We start from the raw sequence: 9241 nt of genomic DNA, 5'->3' as shown, positions 1-9241 counted from the left end.
AGACACTTTCCCATCAGTTTGCAAACTCCCTGAGTCTAGAAGAAGTTCAAATACAGCCTGTTTACACCCAGGACAGCGCTTCTCCAAAATGGGCATATTCTTCATGTATGGGAAATGTTAAATTGAGAACATTATCTTACTCTCACCTAAAGCTATGGTTCATTCTTGCCTGCAGCACCTGGGTGAGAGTCTAGAAGCATAAACGGGGCCACAGAAAGTCCCTTGTAGGCGGCCTGGGTGCTCTGAGAAACCAACAAGAAGTCAGTGGGGCTGCTGACAAGGCACAGGCTGTGAGGAGGAAATGATCAGCCTGTGTGGTGTGGATAAGATGAGCACAGACTTGTTCATCAGATCCTAAAAGACAGCAGAACCTTGGAACCACGAAGGAGGCAAGTTCAGAACAAGTCAGTGGAAATACTACACCACGCGGCAGGTAAGGAATTTATGGAATGGATTATCTCCCAGAGGTGGCACAAGCTGGCAACAGAAATGGATTCCAGAAGGGTTTGGACAGATGTGTGAATGGCAGAGCCATAAAGGAGAGCTGTAGAAAGCTGAGATATACTCCATGTTGTCGGGAGTTCAGGCCCTTATGCTGTGCCTGTGTGGGGGTCTTTGTGGACGAGAGTCACGGCCTCCACAGAGCTTGGATTTGAGCCAGTGGGCATCACCAACACCACCTTCGTAATTCTGTAGACCCTGTGGCCTTCCTCTCATGAAGGTAGAAAAACCTTGTACTTTTTACCTTAGCCAAGTATTTTCTGCAGATACTGTCTTTGCTTTTTAGTCTCACGCATGTTCTGTTTTAGCAGGTTACCCAAAAAACAGTGAGTTTTCCAGCTTTAATTATAGCCATTCTAAGAAATTATTTCCTCTGCCCCCACCCCTCCCACCCCTTACAACCCTTTTAAAATGCATTGCTTTTTCATTTTGGCTTCAGACTTCTAAACAGATTCTGAGAGCCTGTTTTCATACCAATTATTATATTTATCTCTTGCAATTAGATTTCTGTTGAGACTTTCCCTCCTAAACTGTCTAATTCTGGCACAAATTACTCTAATTATGAAAGCTCCTCTGAAAAGAGCAGTGACAATATACTTTTTTGAGGAGCTCCTTTTTTTGGCTGAGGAAGATTCACCCTGAGCTAACATCTGTGCCAGTCTTCCTCTATTTTGTATGTGGGTCGCTGCCACAGCATGGCTGCTGACAAGTGGTGTAGGTCCACGCCCAGGAACTGAACCCAGGCTGCCAAAGCCGAGTGCGCTGAACTTAACCCCTAGGCCACAGGCTGGCCCCAAGGAACTTTTTTTTTTTTATTGATGTTTTAATAGTTTTTAACATTGTGAAATTTTGGGTTGTACATTTTTGTTTGTCCATCACCATATATATGTTTCCCTTCACCCCTTGTGCCCACCCCCCACCCCCATTGCCCCTGGTAACCACAACACAGTTTTCTCTGTCCATGTGTTGGTTTATATTCCACATATGAGTGAGATCATACAGTGTTTGTCTTTCTCTTTCTGGCGTACTTCACTTAACATAATACCCTCCAAGCCCATCCATGTTGTTGCAAATGGGAGGATTTTGTCTTTTTTTATGGCTCAGTAGTATTCCGTTGTATATATATACCACGTTTTCTTGATCCAATCGTCAGTCGAGGGACACTTAGGTTGCTTCCACTTCTTGGCTATGGTGAATAATGCTGCAATGAACATAGGGGTGCATAAGCCTCTTTGGATTGTTGATTTCAGGTTCGTTGGATAGATTCCCAGTAGTGGGATGGCTGGATCATAGGGCATCTCTATTTTTAATTCTTTGAGGAATCTCCATACCGTTTTCCACAGAGGCTGCACCAGTTTGCATTCCCACCAGCTGTGTATGAGGGTTCCTGTTTCTCCACGTCCTCTCCAACGTTTGTTGTTTTTTGTCTTGGTGATTATAGCCATTCTAATGGGTGTGAGGTGATATCTTAGTGTTGTTTTGATTTGCATTTCCCTGGTGATTAATGATGTTGAACATCTTTTCATGTGCCTATTGACCATCTGTATATCTTCTTTGGGGAAGTGTCTGTTCATTTCCTCTGCCCATTTTTTGATCGGGTTGTTTGTTTTTTTGTTGTTCAGTTGTGTGAGTTCTTTATATATTATGGAGATCAACCCCTTGTCAGATGTATGTTTTGCAAATATTCTCTCCCAGCTGGTGGGTTGCCTGTTCATCTTGATTCTGGTTTCGTTTGTCATGTAGAAGCTCTTTAATCTGATAAAGTCCCACTTGTTTATGTTTTCTTTAGTTTCCCTAGTCTGGGTAGGCATGTCATCCGAAAAATTCCTTTATGACCAACGTCAAATAGTGTGTTGCTTATATTTTCTTCTATGAGTTTTATAGTTTCAGGTCTCACCTTCAGGTCTTTGATCCATTTTGAGTTAATTTTTGTGAATGGCGATAGCAGATGGTCCACTTTCATTCTTTTGCATGTGGCTGTCCAGTTTTCCCAACACCATTTATTGAAGAGACTTTCCTTTCTCCGTTGTATGTTCTTAGCTCCTTTGTCGAAAATTAGCTGTCCGTATATGTGTGGTTTTATTTCTGGGCTTTGAATTCTGTTCCATTGATCTGTGTGTCTGTTTTTGTACCAGTACCATGCTGTTTTGTTTACTATTGCTTTGTAGTAAAAAATATGGAACACTTCACGAATTTGCGTGTCATCCTTGTGCAGGGGCCATGCTAATCTTCTCTGTATTGTTCCAATTTTAGTATATGTGCTGCCGAAGCGAGCACCCCAAGGAACTCTTTTTAATGCAACATCCAAAATGTCTTCTATGCTGCATCCAGGATGCCAGGAAAAATGTTACATTTATGGACTGTGGCTCCCAATCATGGCCTTGGTGGAAGTTTAGGAAACTCTTGGATGTCTCCTCTAGTAATCCACATGTTTGCCTACACATCCATGTCCCCCCTCCATGTGCTTCGTGTTTTCTTTAGTGCTCCTGTAGGTTCTAGAGATAGTACACCTCACCCTACACCTTCCAGTAGTGGGGCTGGTGGTCCATTGTTTATACCTACGGGTTACGAAAGGCTCAGTTTTCATTTTCTGTTTCTGGCCACAGGTCCCAGAGTTGTGTCTTGAAAGCTTTTCCTACAGCTGGAAGTTGTAAACTGGCCAGCACTACTGTTCAGGCCCCTTTGTTGGGATTCAGCACTGGCTTTGTTTAAATGTAAACAGTGGGCCTCCGGATTCCATTTTCCTGGCAGGGGTCTCAGGGCAGGAGGAGAGCCCCACAGAGTTCTCATTTTGCCTGTCTTTGTGGTTCCCGTTGTCTTCTGCTCTTCCCTTGGGGATGGGTTTACTTTTCGATTTATTGAGTGAGTCCATGGTGTGGGTTTCACATAGCATTTACATGGACTAGGTAAAACATTTCTTGTCACTTTGTCAGAGAGATGCCTGGGAAGCCCCAGCTTGCCCTGCCCAGCACATTCATTCTGCCAGGAGTTTTTGTGAAGCCTGAAATGGTTTATTCGTCTTGCCCAGAGGGCCCACACAATGACGATGCCTTTGAAATCTGCTTCCTTAACTAGTTCAGTGACTCAGAACATCAGTGTTGCCACAATCAAACTTCCTCTCTCTAGATTGGCTCTTTCATAACAGGTAAAAGGAAGGGCTGACGTAAAGATAAAATAATGGGGTAGCCTTCATTTACCTAGTTGCAGAAATACACTTACCCCCTCTCTCTGTTTTAACTACCGTTGACTTCTTTCTTTCTTGTTTTGGGCACTGTGCTAAGCAGCTTATGCACATTGCCTTTACATTTCTAACAACACTACGAGACACTATCATATCAATCTAATAGATGAGGAGACCGAGATTTGGAAAATTTAAAAATTTGTCAAAGATCAGGTAGATGGCAGACAGAGATTCCAACCAATAGTTAGAAACACATTTATTCAGCACATATGTGTTCTTAGTACTATGCAAAACATGAGATATACAAAAATGGATGAGACTCTAGTCTGTAGAGCTTATCCTAGCGTCAGGTTTCAACCCAGAACTTTCTGCATTTGGAGCTTCACTGCTACCCACCTTAGTCAACTGAATAGGTTTGGAAAGCAGCATCTGTATCTGTGGGGCACAATCTAATTAACTCATTCTGGGATGATAGCAACAATGATAATATCTGGAGCTTGCACATCATTTTCAGTTTACAAAGACTTTTCCCATATATTATTTAATTTAACCCAGCCTTTATTAGGAAGGCAGTATAGATGAGAAGGGCTTCAAGAGGCTTGTTGTCCACAGTAGTTGCATAATTGGACTAGAACCAAGGTGTTCTGGCTCCTAGACCAGTGGGATCTACGTTGTTGTATGCAGGATGAATGATGCATCCCAGGAACGTCTCTTGGTGGTGTAGACCTATTGGTCATCTGAAAGTTTCTAGAAGCAAAGCCTGAACTGATAAACTCAAGCAGAATCTGGATATCAGCCTTGGAGGGAATTCCTGCACTTAGAGAAACATGGGCTATGAAAGCACTTCTCAAACTTTTCCACCAGAGTATCTCTAAAGGGTAGGAAATCGTTGCTGTAGGAAGACATTATTTAATATCTTGTGGCTTCGTATACACTTGGCATACTTTTCCATATACCTCCAGGGATGTGGGCACCCCAGCTTGAGAAGCATGGGATCAAATGACACGAAACTTATTAGAGCTGTGCTCTAACCAGCTGAGCTAATACATACAACCCAATGGAATTTCATCTGTCCACTAGTGAATATTTATGGAGAATATACAATAACATCTGCGTTGTGCTAGGTAGGCACTATGATGTGGCCCTTAAGGAATTTACAGTCTAATGTGGAGCTGACTCATGAAAGGATTAGCAAATAGTAGAAAATTACTTTTAATGAAGTGCTAAATTTTGTAATTTGGATTTAAGGGCAAGGGCTGGAACCTAACTTTCTGAGGGAGATGAGTTGGCCAGAATCTAGGAGGTACAGAAGAATTTGAGGATGGAGAAAGAGAGTGAAACGTTTCCAGGTTGGGCACAACATGAACAAATGTGTGGAGAAGAAATAAATAAACAGGTAGGACTTTTTTTGTAGATAACATTAATTATTTGATGATACTTTCTCAATCTCTCTCTTTCTCTGTAATGCAAAAAATTAGGGAAAGACTCAAAAGTATGAAGGAGAAAAACAAAATATCATCCATAAACCTGGTGACCAAAGATAACCAACATTACATTTTGATATGGGCTATTCCAGTCTTTTAGAAGGAGATTAGAATTTGTATGTCAGTAGTTGGGGTCACTGCAGATTTTGAACAATGGACTGACCACTCTCAAAGAAAGTTAATCTGGTGGCCTTTCTTAGCATTTATTGGAGTGTGGACAGGCTGGAAGACTGCAGTTAGAAACTCCAGCCTGATAGGAGGCCACTAGATACTCTAGCTCCTGTCTTTAAAACTAACTAACTGAGCAACTCGTTGCCTGGGTCAGTGGAGAGCTCTCCATCACTGGACAATTCCAGCAGAGGCCATGACCACCTGGCAAGGCTGCTGTAGAAGGGATTGCTATACCTGGTGAGAAGATTTAGTAGCCCATTTTGTCCAATCCCAAGATTCTAGGGCTTACATTGTTAGCTGTGGAAATTCATGTTCAAATAGATTACGATGCTGTCTTTTTCCTTATGATTCAACAGCAATTGGTTTGCTCAATAATGTTATTGGTAACATAAAATGTTATTGGCAGGTAGAAATCAACTATCTTTGGGGTGCTGGGTTTAAGTTCTTGTATAGTTTAGCCCTGCTATGTTCTCTTGCCATATTATCATTTGAGAGCTACTCTTACACGGGAGCATTTGAGGAGAAACTCTTACCCTTATCCAATCTTTGCCTTCCTGGGTTCCAGCTCAGCCACCATCTCCTCTGAAAAGATCTTGACTCCTCAAAACTTAGGTAGAAGCCAGTCCTTTGTATTCCCGCAGGACTCTGCTCTCACCTATCCTAGAGCCCGCCCCACAGTCATGCGATCGCCTGTTTCTTTGCTCCCCACACTGAACTGCAACTCCATGTGAGCAGGGAGGGTGCAGTGAGGTGCTCAGAAAACATTTGCCAGTGAATGAAGACCCTCGGCTGTAAGGCCACATCTGGGGAGTTGCGGAGGCTTTCTCCAAGCATGGAAGATGTGGAAGAGTGTGACGCCCTTCCGCATGCACTTATCTCCCGTAAGCCCCCGAAGCACCGGGTTCTTTCCTTCCTCAGGACTGCTTTGGGGTCTGCAATTCTGTCTCCTCACAAAGAACGGAAAATACAGGTGGAACTATGCAAGAAAAGGGACACGAGAGGGGAAAGGAACTTAATTAAAGGGGACATGAGGTCAGAGTAAGGCACAGCTACAGAGGCATTTCTGAAATCAGATCAGGTGTACACTTCCTAAAGCCACTGTGATATTCATAAGAAAAGGATCTTTCTGCTCCTCCTCTGTGGCGGCCTTGGAACTCTCTTCTCACAATGTCGAGTCCTGTTCCCGGCAAACAGAAAGGAGGAACCACAGCTCCTGTGTTCCCCACCTCCAGCACGGGGGTTTTCCTCTCTCAAATTCCTGATGTTGCCAGCTGTCAGCCAGGGCTGGGCCGGAGAAAACGCTGCAGGGCTATTGAGAATTCTCAAGACGGAGTTGGAGCCTGGAAGATGCTGGATCTGAGTTCCTGCGAGCTTCACACAGGTTCTGACTAGAGCCTAAGTGAAGCGGAAGAAGGTCTCTACGGACAAGCTTATCTTTCACCCCTCTGATGGAGTCGCTAGGCAACACAGTTTTCAGTGGCTCTGAAAACCATGTGGGTAAAAGATTATTTATTTCTATATACGGCCAGAGAAGAGCCCAGTCATGGGCCAGCTTCCTGGCTGACGCTCTTCAGTTTTTCCAGACCTGTAGACTCCAGAGACTTCCAGGCTGGACATTGGTGTCTGTGGCCTGTGTGTAAGTAGGCTCAGCAATGGAAAATTTGGCTCCCAGGGTGAGTGTCCCTAGTTGTCCTCGTCCCCCACCCTCTCCACCCTTGCTTCTCCTCCCTCAGAATGCTGCAGCTAAAAAGCAAATAATGAAGTTCTCACAGATGCAGCCATGCTAAAAATAGAAAGTTTGTTTATTTTTATGTTCGTGAAACCCTCTTCCTGCTGCTGCTGTTGTAATGAGCATAACTCCCAGGCAGGAATGGGAGGGACTCTGGTGCTGGTCACCAGCCAAGTGAATTCTGTCCTGTGTCGGGGGCCCCAGTTAAATCCTGTTCAAGGCCGGAGGACTCGATGACCTGTGTTTTCTTTTGAGCCTCTCCTCTCTTAGCTGACACCTGCTCTTCAAAATTTGGGGTGTGGGTATCTTGGTTTTTAGAAGATCTGCATGAATGTACTTCCCTTTCAGAGATAGCTCCTCTTTTTTTATGATCTGCTTATAGGAGAGATGTAGGCAGAGGAAAGGGAACTGAGCTAAGAGGCAAGAAACGTTGGTTTTTCTTCCTTGTTCTGTGACCTTGAGCAAGTCATAACCTCTCTGACCCTCGGTTTCCTCATCTATAAAATAGTGATAATAATATATGTCTGGGGCTGGCCTGGTGGCATAGTGGTTAAATTTACGTGCTCTGCTTTGGTGGTCCGGGGTTCGTGGGTTCGGATCCTGGGCGTGGGCCTACGTACTGCTCATCAAGCCACGCTGTGGCGCTCTACCATATACAAAGTAGAGGAAGATTGGCACGGATGTTAGCTCAGGGACAATCTTCTTCAAGCAAAATGAGGAAGATTGACAACAGATGTTAGCTCAGGGACGATCTTCCTCACCAAAAATATATACATATACATATACATACATATATATATATATATATATATATGTATGCCCAGAACTCCAGTGTAATAATGGATATGAAACAACTTTAAAAAGTTCAGGATATCTGCAAATGGATTGTTTTCTACTTTTGCTAAACAAACCCAGGCTTCTCAAGTGTGTCCAAAAGATAAATATTCTCTTTGCTTCAAAGGGCTTTCTAGTCCCCCCGTCCCAAAAGGCGGCGTGGAAGGGGAACAAGAGAATAGTACATGTGGACATATGTTTTCGTATTTCCTTTGACATCAGCAAAAAACAAGCTCATGTTGAAATACTGGAGAGGTAGGTGATCTAGGCTAGAACAAAGAATCCTGGATTGGGATTTGGGAAATTGAGGAAGGGGACTCATCAATCATTCTGGAGCAACGATTACACGGCTGTGTGTCTTGTTTCCCTTCTCATAATGTAGAACCACTGTTAACAGTTCATCTTCACTGCCAGAAGAGATCTCCTCTTGCTCAGCCATCTAGATCACTTGGTTTATACCACACACGTAAGGCTTGTCACATGTTTTCCAGACAGTGTCCTGGAGTGTCATCATTGACACTTTCTCCTGGATGGTCCTAACAGCTGAGGGCAGAGATGTGTTGGATACATCTTCGACTCGCCTGGGGCCACCGTGAGTACTGTGTTTGCTTGTCTTCCGTGGAGAACCCTGGCATACCCAGGGCTGGTCCTGGAGCCTGGGGCACACTGGGTACCTGTATCGTACAGGCTTCTATTGTGTAAGCAACAAAATAACAGCTTTGGGTAATTGCAGCAGAGAAGGAATTTATTTAAATTAAATTTTAATTAATTGTTTTAAAATTAAATTAAATTTTAATTAAAATTTAGGGGCTCTGTGACTTGGATGGATCACTTTTGTGTTTATTTTAATAATCTTTCACTGAATTTAGCATTTCCTGAAGTTACGAATGTAGACAACAATCCAGGTACCTGTGACTTTACCACCTTTAGAAATCATAGATATTTTCAAGTCACATTCCAATTGTTGCAGACATTCCAAAATATTGTTTATGCTCATTGCAATAATAGCAGTTATTAGACCTGCCACTAGATTCATTTAATGCACTAATAAAAAAGCACATGTTATGCTATCATATATCATGATAAGGTAATATATATCATATTATTTAAAAAAATAATTTAACTATATTTCAATGTAATTGGCTTCCTATGTATTTTATTTTGTGCATTTAAAAACACTCTTTATGTGCTTCATAGGTGCAAAGGTACTTCAAGGGCTCCGTGGCGCACAAAAGGTTAAGAACTCCTTGACCTAAAGCACACTAGCCAGCTCACAGGACTGGCTACATAATTTGCAGAGTCCAGTGCAAAATGAAAATGTGAGGCCTCTTGGTCAAAAAT

The 9241-nt window shown here is 43.0% G+C and overlaps 1 non-coding gene across 1 annotated transcript; it reads right to left on the bottom strand.

Annotated features, from left to right (window-relative positions):
• Positions 1-2671: 2671 nt before the first annotated feature.
• Positions 2672-2778, bottom strand: LOC131405049 (U6 spliceosomal RNA). Its single transcript, XR_009219911.1, has one exon. It is a non-coding gene; the product is annotated as a U6 spliceosomal RNA (small nuclear RNA).
• Positions 2779-9241: the final 6463 nt, after the last annotated feature.

The sequence above is a fragment of the Diceros bicornis genome, chromosome 4, assembly GCF_020826845.1.
Source record: "Diceros bicornis minor isolate mBicDic1 chromosome 4, mDicBic1.mat.cur, whole genome shotgun sequence".
Lineage (NCBI taxonomy): Eukaryota > Metazoa > Chordata > Mammalia > Perissodactyla > Rhinocerotidae > Diceros > Diceros bicornis.
This window is presented reverse-complemented; position numbering and strand designations above follow the sequence as displayed.